This window comes from Cryptomeria japonica, chromosome 8, assembly GCF_030272615.1.
Source record: "Cryptomeria japonica chromosome 8, Sugi_1.0, whole genome shotgun sequence".
NCBI classification, from domain to species: domain Eukaryota; kingdom Viridiplantae; phylum Streptophyta; class Pinopsida; order Cupressales; family Cupressaceae; genus Cryptomeria; species Cryptomeria japonica.
Window position 1 is genome coordinate 693924762 of NC_081412.1, and position 12298 is coordinate 693937059.

Sequence of the window (12298 nt, forward strand, 5' to 3'; positions counted from 1 at the left end):
ACAATCTGAGAGTCTCCAGAGACTTGAAGTTGTGTAATGTTCCATTCTATGGCCATCTTTATACCTATGACCAAAGCTTCATATTCTGTTGTATTGTTGGTGCATGGAAAGCTTAATTTGTACACTTTTGGAATTGTATGACCTTGAGGCGTGATTAAAGGAATGCCTTCTCCTGATCCATGTTGTGTATATGAACCATCAAAGTACAATCACCATGTGTTTGTGGTGACCATTAGGATATTAGCATCTAGAAATTCAATGTGTAAAGGATGATCATCTTGAAGCTGTGCCTCTACTAGTTGGTTTGCAATGACTTCCCCCTTGATGGCTTTTCTATCCACATACTCAATATCAAACTCACTTAGGATCATGATCCATTTTGATAATCTTTCTATTAATGTTGCCTTACTGAGTAAAACTTATGGATCGATTTTAGCAATCAACTTGATGGAGTGAGATACTAGATAGTGTCTCATTTTTTGAGAAGCAAACACTACTGCCAAGAATGCTTTTTCTGTTGGTGAATAGTTGAGATCATATTCCACTAGTGTTCTTCTAATGTAGTAGATGGCTCATTCTTTTACTTCATTATCCTATTGTGTGAGCAAAACTACTAATGATACTTCTATGATTGATACATATAGTAACAATGACTTTCCTAGAATCGGTGACATTAGGAAGAGTGGTTGCATGAGATAGGCCTTGATCTTGTTGAATGCTTCTTCACATTGATGGTCCCACTTGAAATTAATATTTTTGTGCAAGAGATGAGTAAATGGTTGACATTTATCTGCTAGTTGAGCAATAAATCTTTTGATTAACTGTAGTCTTCCTTGGAGTGATCTGAGTTGACTGATATTCCTGGGAGATGCCATTTCCATGATTGCTTTGACCTTAGTTGGATCTACTTTGATACCTCTAGCTAAAACAATGTATCCCAATAGCTTGCCTAAAGTAAACACTAAAGACACATTTCTTGGGATTTCACCGTAGCTTTTACTATTCTAACCAGTCAAAGATCTTTTCCAGTATCCCTATATGTTCTTCTCTATTGTATGATTTGGCCAATATGTCATCCACATAGTCTTCCATGAATGTATGCATCAAGTCATAGAATATCATTGTCATAGCTCTCTGATATGTAGCACCTATGTTTTTTAGTCCAAAAGGCATGACGTTCCAGCAGAAAGTACCCCATAGACATGCGAAAGCTGTCTTTTCTTGATCTTCAGGTGCTATTTTAATTTAATTGTATCCAGAGAAACCATCCATTAGAGGAAACATGGAGTGTCCAGTAGTTAAATCCATAATGATGTCAGTGTTAGGTAAAGAAAAGTCATCCTTTGGACATGCAATATTAATATCTTTGAAGTCTATGCATACTCTGATACTTTTATCTGGTTTGGAAATAGGAACGATGTTTGATACCCATTGAGGATATGCTATAGGTTTGATGAATCCTACATCCAATAATTTCTTTAGTTCTTCTTTGACCAAAAGAGCGATATGAGGATGTATCTTCCTTCATTTTTGTTTAGCTGGTTTGGCTCTTGGACTGACATTTAAGTGATGCACAATAAGCTCTAGATCCAACCCTGGCATGTCTGCATATGACTAGGTGAAATTGATTTGCCGTCATTTGAAGAATTCCATATATTGCTGAATTTTTTGTTCTCATAGAGAAGTTGCTGGATGTAGAATCTTTGGTTGCTTTGTTGTCCCAATGTTAACTATCTATGTTAGTTCGATCAATATGGATGACCTTTCTTGATATTATTCAGGTAAGGTGTCAAATCTCCCATCTTTTGGCACCTCAAGGAGGTTTTCATTGTTAGATGCATCCTTTCTTTTTACTTTTTCCTGGTCTAATATTGCTAGTAAATGGTTTTCAGCATTAGACCTAATATTGTTTTCTTTATTTTCCTTTTTTCATCTAGGAGATTTGGCACCCACTTGACTGGAAGATGCGTTGTTGAAATTCCTAGTGAAAGTTGTTGTGGGTTCGATTGCATTAAGATACAAGGATATGCCATGGTCATTAGGAAAGGTATTAATGGCACTATGTCTTTCATTTTCCTAATCAATAAGTTCAGGGTGAATTAGAGGTAAGGGGTCCTTAGGTTGAGATGTTTCAAGGGTATCAAAGGTCATGATAGATATGTCAAATTTTTTGATATGTACTTCAATGTCTAGAATGGTACTATCGTTAGAATGACCTCTTGCAAGTATCTCTTGATTGTCCTTGATTAAACCCAAGTCAACCGAATGTGATTCTAATTCAAGTGGGCTAGTTCCTAATGTTTACTATGCATACGTGTGAACTACATAGAATCCTACGTCTTCTTAAAAGAAAGTTTTCTTCAGCTGATTCTTTAGAATGATAGGAATCCCATTCCCATTCATTAGAATCTGTCTCACTTGCATCTTGCAATCTACAGATTTGTTCATATAGTGTTTGATTTTTTTCTTCTATTTTTCTTGCTATATCTTTTATTCTCTCATATTTAGCTTCTTTTGGACTGAGATTGAGTTATGTCAACCTTGTTATCAACTCTCCTTGATTTGTACTAGCTTCTTGCTTTATTGATTGAGAGTTAATTTTGTTTGGGAGGTACCTTTAGTTTTTTTTCTTGTTGATTAGAAGCTTGCTTATTTTTCCATTTCATGTTTGTTTGTTCTCATTGCTTGGTAGCTGTTTCTTCCCTTTCAATTGCAAGTTGCTCTTGTGTGTTTTCATATTCATCTTGTTGTTGGCTAGAAGATGTGTTCTCTGGTAGAGTAACTTGTCCATACCCTGAGCCTGATTTGTCTATAGCTTGCTAAGTATGAGGTTGGATAGGTTCTCAAATACCTTCTTTTCTTTTTTCTATAGGACCTATTCTGGTGTATCCCATTTTTTGAAGGATGTTAAATCTTTTTCCATACTTTTCTATAGGTATTCTAACATTGTTGATCTTTTGTTGGACTTCTTTATCCCTGTATAGCCACTGTAGAAAATCTTTGTCTTTTTTTTCCTTTGATAAGGTCCTAGCACTAACAAATGTTCCATCAAATATTGGAAGATGTTTGACAATTGGTTGTTGTTTAGAGTTTGATGGTTTTCCATAGTACTTAGGAGAAAGTGGTAATTGTAATAGTGAATATTCTTCGTTCCCTTGATCTCTTAGTTGCATTTGTTTCTCCATACTTGACAAAATTGAGGCAAATGATTTTTATTTGGATTGTGTGTTCTAAGATGATGCCTCCCTATTATGAGGAACAATGACCTCTTGAGCTAGTTTTAGATTACTGTAGTATTGAAATAAATTTGAATCTACTGAGATCATGATTTCCTACCCATTGTAGGGAAATTTTAGGCACTGATGATATATTGATGGAACAACTTGTATGTCATGTATCTAGGGTCTTCCCAAGAGTATGTTGTATGATAAGTCCAATTCTAGAACTTGGCATGTTGTGTCTTTCTGCAAAGGTCCCACTCTGAATGGGTAATATCACAATTACTTTAGAATAATGCTCTTCTTCATCATATGCTTTGATGGTGATCTTTTTCTGGAGATCAACTGCATCTTCTGAATAACTTAGAGCATGAACAAGACTCAATGAGAAAATGTTTAAGCCAACTTCACCATCTATTAGGACACGTTTAACGCGTGTTTTGTGAATGAGGACTTCAATATGCAAGGGAGCATTATGGGGATGTTGCAAGGACATGTCATCTTCTTTGGTAAATGATAAGTAGTGAGGGGTTGTGAGGTATACCACCATGGTTTGGAATTGATCTATAAGAAGATCTTTGGACACTGTTATATCTACTAATGCTCTTTCTAGAATTTCTTTGTGTGTAGGTGAAAGCTTTATAAGTTCCAAGATGGATATTTGCGTGGGATTTTTCTATAGTTGATCCACTAGATTGTATTGTTTTGTAGTGGATGACATTTTAGTTGTAGGATCTGATAAAATAACTTTGGCTTTGCTTCTTGTGATAACATGAGCGGGTTCTTGATATTGTTTCTCTTTAACCATGATCACATTTACCATATTGTCATATGTATAAGCATAGTGCACCTTTTCTTTACCTTTACCGTTATGCATTGTTGATGATTCACCCTTCTCATAGTTAGGAAGAAGTGTTTTGAAAGTTGTGTGAGATTCATTTGTCATATATCCATCCATAGTTATCACTCCATTATCAATCAAATCTTGGATGACATATTTTAACCATTGACAAGCATATGTTTGGTGTCCTTTGTTTTGATGGAAATCACAATATTGGTTGTCATTCCACCAAGCAAGTTTTACCTTGGGTTCAAAGTTTCTTGCTTTTGGCAAGGTAATCAACTTGTTTGTGAGAAGCGTCTTTAATGTCGACCCAAGTGGTTCACCAATGTTTGTAAATTTCCTTCGAAAGAAATTGTTGAAAGTTGATTTTTAATGATTGTTGTTTTGTTGAGTCGCTGCTAAGTGATTGGATAAATTAAAAACTAATTGCTTTGGTTTTACATTGTTGTTATTCACTATCCTATCATTGACAACATTTTGATTTCTATTCCAAAATTTTGGCTTATCATTGTTGTTGCTATTATTGTTATTAGGAGGATGAACTCCTTCTTTGTATAGCTTCAACTCACCCTTCGTTACCATAGATTCTTCCATTTTGATTCCATTATCAATCATTTTTTCAAAATTTGGATGACATTGCATTTTCAGATTATAACTCATTTGATCATTTAGGTTGTCAATGAATATATCCATTTTCTTGTATTTTGGCACTATACGAGGATATCATGAAACTAACCATCTCCATCTCTGTAGAAACATCATGAAAGGTTCTCTACTCTTTTGTTTAGTATTACATAGGTCTAGCATTGTGACCTCACGTTGTATGTTGTAAGAGTATTGTGAAACAAATCTATCCACCAATTCTGTGAATGATCTAATTCCAGGTGGAATTTTGGAGAACCATTCCATAGTTAGTCCACTTAAGCTCTTTGGAAATAATCTCATCAGGTATGTATCCTCATCTAAAAACTCCATACTCATCGTGCAAAATTCTTGTATATGATCTTAGGGATCAGTGCTTCCATTATATTTATCATATCTCAGAGTGTCACAACCTGTAGGAAATTGTATCATGTTTAGATTTCTGTCGAATGGGTAATGACAGATTTCTAGAAGTGAATATCCTTGAATAGTTCCTCTCTGCATATCTTGAATCTGTGTTTGCAACGTTTGTATTTTTTGTGTAAGAGTTGTGAGAGCATTATCCACATGATTTATTCTTGCATAACCATGAGTTTGCGCTCTAGTATGATCTTGGTCTCTTCTCATATCATCCCGACTCTTTCTTGTGTCCTCATTAGATTTGGTATTATTGAGAATTTCTATGTTATCCATTTTTGGGAATGGAAGTTTTCTCATTAGTTCTTATGTTATCAGGAATTGATGTGTCATCCTTTTTGTGACCAGAAATCTCCTCATTTCATTTGTTATCATGAAAAAGGTTACTTCTCCTTTATCCTAAATTGCTCACATCAAAATCTTGGGGGAGTGTAGCACTAGTTTTTGCTAACATTAGGAAGTATTTTTCTTTCTCTCCCTCTAGTATTTTATCCATAAATTTATCGAATTTAGGATCTTTCTTGATTTATCTGATGTGTTGATCAGTTATCTCTTCTTCTTCTTCTTCTTGTATTTTGTTTTAGTATGCCATGTCCCTATAATCTTCAGTCATTTAAAATGTTTGTATTTCTATTTTTTTGATCTTTTATCTTTGAGCCCTAGTTAAAATGGGCATACACATGTTCTAAATGCTTTGCGAGATTTAAATTTTCTATAATGTGTCGTAATAAGTGATCAATTATTGAGGTAAATATTATAGATGGATAAGACACGAAATGATCTTTTCAAGTATTTGCTTGTTTGCAAGTTTTTTGATCTTAGTTTTGGAGTGCAATTTTTTTTAATGTTTGATATGACTAGGTTCAATAGGAATGATATATCTTATGATAGAGAACAAGGTTAATCTGATCAAGTTTTGTAGTTTCGTGAAAAAGGATGATAGATCCTGATGAGAAACTATGTTTGAATGATCAGTTTATCAAATAAAATGTGATGTTGCACTTTAAGAAGTTAGATCTTGAACTTGTTGGGAATGAATACTTGAGAAATTTTAGCGTGTCTAGTCTTGAATCTATTTTGACAGAAGGTAACCTAACTGAGTGACCCAAGAAGATGACCTAGTCTCTATGTTTGACTGTCTGAGAAATGGGTTGTTTTTGTTTTTTGATTTTAGTGCAGTTTACCAAAAATGCTAACAAAATGACCAAAAACGCTGCTATACTGACCAAAATTGCTGACAAACTGACTAGAAACATTGAGGAACAGACCAAAAATGCTACTATACTTACCAAAAATTCTATGATGAAATGCAGTGACTCTAAATTTCAAAATAGTGATGTTTAGACTTAGCAAATTAGGTGTTTGAAATTAGGAGATTGTTATTTTGACCCAACTTTTTGTTTTTCAGACTTAGATAATTGATATTTAGACCTAGCAAGTGCAAACTAGGACATCTAGTGTTGAAACATGAGCAATTTGACATTCAACCCAAAAGAGTTGTTGATTATACCAAGATAGATAACATTTAGACCAAGAGAGCTATTGTTTAGACTAAGGACTTTGTTGTTTATACTAGGAACTCTACTATTTAGACCAGGAACACTACTGTTGAGACCAAGAGAGTTGTTGTTTGGACTAAAAAATATGTTGTTTAGACCATAAAATCTATTGTTGAGACTAAGAGAGCTATTGCTTGGACTAGAAACTTTGTTGTTTAGACTAGAAACTCTACTGTTGAGACCAAGAGAGTTGTTGTTTAGACTAGAAACTCTGTTGCTTAGATGAAAAACTTTGTTGTTTAAAATTAAGATGTTGGAACTTAGACAATGGTTGTTTTGACTCGAAGAGTTGATGTGTAGATTGAGAAAATTGATGCTTATACCTAGCAAGCTCAATTGTGGAGAGTTAATGTTGAAATATGAGAAAGCTAACATTCATACCAAGAGAGTTGACATTTGGACTGTGAGAGATACTATTTCAACCAAAAACGTGATTGTTTGGAGCATGAGAGCTACTATTTGGACTAAAAGAGCGATTGTTTGGACCGAAAGAGCTACTGTTTGGACTGTGAGAGTGACTGTTTGGACCAAAAGTGATAATGTTTGGACTATGAGAGCAATTGTTTGGACCGAAAGAGGGATTGTTTAGACCGTGAGAGCTACTGTTTGGATCGAAAGAGCTATTGTTTGGACTATGAGAGCTACTATTTGGACTGAAAGAGCTACTGTTTGGACTGAAAGAGTGACTGTTTGGATTGTGAGAGCTAGTGTTTGGACCGAATGAGCGACTGTTTGGACTGTGAGAGCTACTATTTGAATCGAAAGAGCGACTGTTTGGACTAAAAGAGCGGTTGTTTGGACCATGAGAGCTACTGTTTGGACTGAAAGAGAAAATATTTGGATCATGAGAGCTACTATTTGGACTGAAAGAGCTATTGTTTGAACCATGAGAACTACTATTTGGACTGAAAGAGCGACTATTTGGATCGTGAGAGCTACTGTTTGGATCGAAAGAGCTAATCTATTGTGAAACTTGTAAATTTGACAATTTGAAATTTGAGTTTGCATTTTTTGTTGTATTTCAATGGATGATATCTTGACTTGACTTACAAACACAAAATTCAGATTGTATTTTTGTCCCAAAGGACACATAAAGTGTATGTTCATGAAGCTTTAAATAAAGCCCAAATTTTCATGGGTTTTGAACAATTGAAAACACATCATTCACACTCTTGGTACCCTATCAGCTCACACTTGGTACCCTATCAACTCACACAACCTTGTCACCCCCTAAATGGCACCCATGTTTTTGCCTTTGTGAGAGCTAGTGGAGTCCCATTATGTACCTAACAATAAGGTCTCAAAAGGGGAGTTCACACATATGCTCAAGAGGGACATATGGTGAGTGTCTTAAGGAGAGATTATTCTCCTTCCATGCACTAAGAATTTAATAATGTTCGGAGGTAAACCAGGTAGCTTCTAATTTTATTAGAACTAGTAAGGGATCTATTCGACATGTTGGGCTATAAACTCAATTAAGAGGTCTCCTAGCCTTGAAAACAAAGGTTTGATATACCCAAAGGTATGGAGGAGAGCTATTCCCAAGCACCGCCATTGACTTTCCAAGAAATTCCGTTGACTTGATTTTCATCAAATCACATTTATTTTATAGTGGGTTGGAATACTTGGCATTAGCCATTCTCACTTGGGTGGTTACCCTCTCACCGGGCTTAATGGATTTGACCTTATAGGCTTTGATGAGTTGAGACATTGTCATATTTCTATCCTCACAACTCTTGAGTTTTTGTCATCTTTTGGTTTGCATAGTAGTAGTGATGTATTGAAAGTTTAATTTATGTATTCCATATGTTAAGCTTGAACCTATTAAATCATGGTTTATCTTTGCCAATTTATTCCTGTAGCCATGCAATTTATTCCTGCAGCCATGTGATTTATTCCTATTGCCATGCAGATTATTTAGCGAAATATCATATGTGAAATTAATAGATGTCTTGATTAAATAAAATGCGTATGTATGTTCTTGTATGTTATTTCTTTTGTAGTGCAGGGAAGAAATGATTTTGTGGTGAATGTTCGCCTATCACGCCTATTGAAGGGAAGGATACTCAAGAGATGACTAAAGATCAAATTGTAGAAAAGTTGAGCAAGCGTAAGGGATGACATAAGAGGAGCAATCAAGCGATACTACCAATGTCTAACTTAAGTGGACATTGAAGTTGTAAATACCACTACAATATGTTATGACTGTGGTTCAGTTTGGATCCACGTTTCCTGCTGCATAACTCTAGCTATCTCCTTTCTCGGTCAATCATCTGCCTCCTCTTTTCAGCGTGATTTGTGTTGTCTATTGTAGATGATATCTTTTTAATAATAAGCTCTTCTTCTTCTCGGAGGTTAGATAGAAGGAGAGAAGAATAGAGTAGAGGATTTTTCATAAGCATTTTTGAGTTTCTTTTCATATTGAATCATGTAATGACTTTCAAAGAATGATGAATAAAATTATGTTATTTTGATCTTTTAGAGTTGTTTTTGGGAAGCCTGGTATCACTCATCCAAGGGGGCCCACTTGGTGAGTGTTCATGCACATTTGTTAAGATTAGTTTTCTTTCCTTAGCTACAGTAGACATTCTTGCATTGACTATTCCTATAGCCACTGGAAACAGATCCACTGATTGTTCCTATAGCCAAGCCAGAACAGAGTAATTTCTATTTATTAGCATTGAATTTATCCCGTATTAGTTTTTTGAGTTTATGCAGAAGGTTTCCTGTAGCCTTTCTATAGTTTCAATTCTTTATTATCTTTTTCGCATAATGTTAGTTGCTGCAGTAATGCAAAATAGCTGTCATATGAATTTAGTGTTGGCATATTTCTAGAGTTTGATGAAATGATGGGATTGTATGTTGTCATTGATGTCAATATACTGAAGTATGAACCGATATATTGATGTACGCAAACTGGCAAGTGAACTGGTATGATGGTATAAACCGGTATATGCAAATTGGCAAGTGAACCGGTATGATGGTATGAACTGGTATATGCAACACGTGAACCGATATGTTGGAGTGTGAACTGGTATATGCAAAGTTTGTATCGGGGTTTCATTTGATATGACTACCAGTTGGTAGTCTCAGCTTCAAGTTTTGTGGTTGATGCATTCCAAGTCTGTGTGATTCGACCGACGACATCCTGTGATGAGTTAGCATTGAAATGAAGATTAGATCGCATTACCATGTTAGCCTTGTGCATGTGAAGGATCTCCTTGAGGATCTTGCATGAAGAAGATTGATTCTATCTACCTCAAGAATGAGCAAAATCTTAGTAAACGGTGGAGAGTGCGTGATGGGTTATTAGCTTCCAGAAGTGGTGAAGAACGGATGACAGAGAACGTCTTGAGATTTGTTCAAAATTATTTTACCCTATGTAATGTGTTTAAACGACCAGGATTGGACTGACTGTATTGTTAACCTAGATGCTAAGGGTTTTAGGTTTTGCCCACCGACCTAATTTTTGTCTATAAGGTCGATGATGATTTTTATTTGAAGTTGTTGGAAAATGAATGTATATGAAGTGATTCTTGCCAGACTGGAGAAGTGAGTAGCAATCTGTAGAGTGTGATTGCAGATGTAAAGGAACTGAAGTGGATTTGCCTTGGCATTAAGTGTTGTTATCAGATCAGTGTATTACCTATTGACTTCTAACCATTTCAGCAGATGGAAAATCCCTTTACCGGGTAGTTTTAATAGGATTTTTATAAATCCTTTAATAGGGTGACTCAAAATCATTGAGTTCTTCAAATCCTCTTACAAGGTAACCTTTAACAAGGTTTTAACCTCTAACCGAGTATTTAGCCATCCCTTAACCGGGTGATCCCTAGTAGGATCGATTCCTAGCAGAACCTGTTGTAAAGTCTTTAACTAGACTAGGCTCCTAATAGAGCGGACTTTAGAAGAGTTCAAGAACAACTTGTGGGTTTTCATCCCCACCATGGTTTTTCCTAGTTAGGTTTCCACATGAAAAATAGTGTGTTATGTGTGATGCTTTTTCATGTGATGTTTTAGTGTTTTCTGTTAAGCGGTAATGCAAGTTGATCCAATGGTCATTGTATTTTTGATGTATTACTTGCTTAAGCATATGGGTGAAGTTGAGATGAGATAATAGGTTTTGAGAAGATCTAGATGTTACCGGTTTATGTCTTTTACAATCATACTGTGTTTTACTAGTAGTGCCTTGATTTAGACTGGTGATATTGTTTACCAGTTAGTGCAGTCTTTGCAGTTTAAGTTGTGTTATCACTATTTTAAAAATGGATGTTCTCAGTCCATAATTGGCTAGGTTTTTGAAATTTTTGAGTCTGGTATGCCCTAGTTGCTTCGAAATTGTTTTAAGTCCTAAGGAATTCAAGGTTTTAGGTTTTAAGTCACTTCAATATTTGAGAAAAAACCTTTGGTTTCTAATCCTACGTTACTTTATTCACTTAAGTGATGGGTCCTTTTGTCATGCAAAGTGTTCCCCCCATTGCTATTTACCTAGGAAGTCCCTTTAAATGTTTTAAATTTTATTCGCCTTTAAATCTGCCTTTTCTAATGTTTGTCGAGCCTTGTAAAAGTCGATCAACTCTCAGTCCATCGGACAACCCATGTGGATTCGTGAACTCAACATGCCCTAAAGTTACCTATCATGAAATAGTGGAAAGGTTTGGCGGGACCCAACAATGAGGGATTCTCCCTTGGCTAAAGGGCAATTGATTTGCAAAGAGATCAATGACTTGCATTGATTCGCAGCCGGGAGGTGCCCGTGGTTTACAAGTTGCAAAATGGCAAAAATATGGTGGGCTTGGGTGAAATGGTTCGTAGAAAGAGTAACAGCATTGCAAGTCCCTAAGATCTAACAACCCACGTTATTTTGTGAGATAAAGATGATCAAAGATTACCTATCGCGAAGTAGCAAAAGGGTTTGGTGGGCCCAACATCCAAGCTTCATCTGAAGATTAAAGACTGATCATGTTCTATCTGATCGGATGGCCCTCATTATTTCATGAGACCAAAGTGCACGTGTTTTAACTATTGTGAAATAGCGAAAGGTTGCGGTGGGTCCCAGAAGCTGGCGGGTTTTCTGAAGAGTAAAGAGTGAGTAGTTCAGAGAATAATCAATGGCCTACATTGATTCACAACCCAAAGCTGCTCGAGAGTTAGTTTTCGCAAAATAGTGAAATGACATGGCATTCCAAGTGAGCAGTCCAAGAGATAAGGATCATGAATCAAAAGGTTACACATGTCCTCCAGATCATGTAAATCAAAGAACAAACTTGGCGACCAAGTGGTAGGCCCAACAAATAGAATGATGTAAACTGAAGACAAAGAGGATATATGTCAAGCACAGGTGGCATTTCTAAAGTAGATCCCGCTGAAGTCTTTCAGCGAGTAGGAAGTTGACACGTCAGTTTCAAGAGGGATCGAATGCCAAAGTGAATAGCACTGATTCAGAGGGCCCACATCTGTAGGTTCTAATAGTTTGACAAGGGATGAGCATCTCAAGAAAGATCTGATGGTGGGCGTTATTTCGTAACCCAAAGATGTGAGCTTGTTACCATTTGTGAAATGGCGAAAATGGTTAGCGGTAACCGATTTGAGCATGGTTAGTAATATAAACCGCCAGG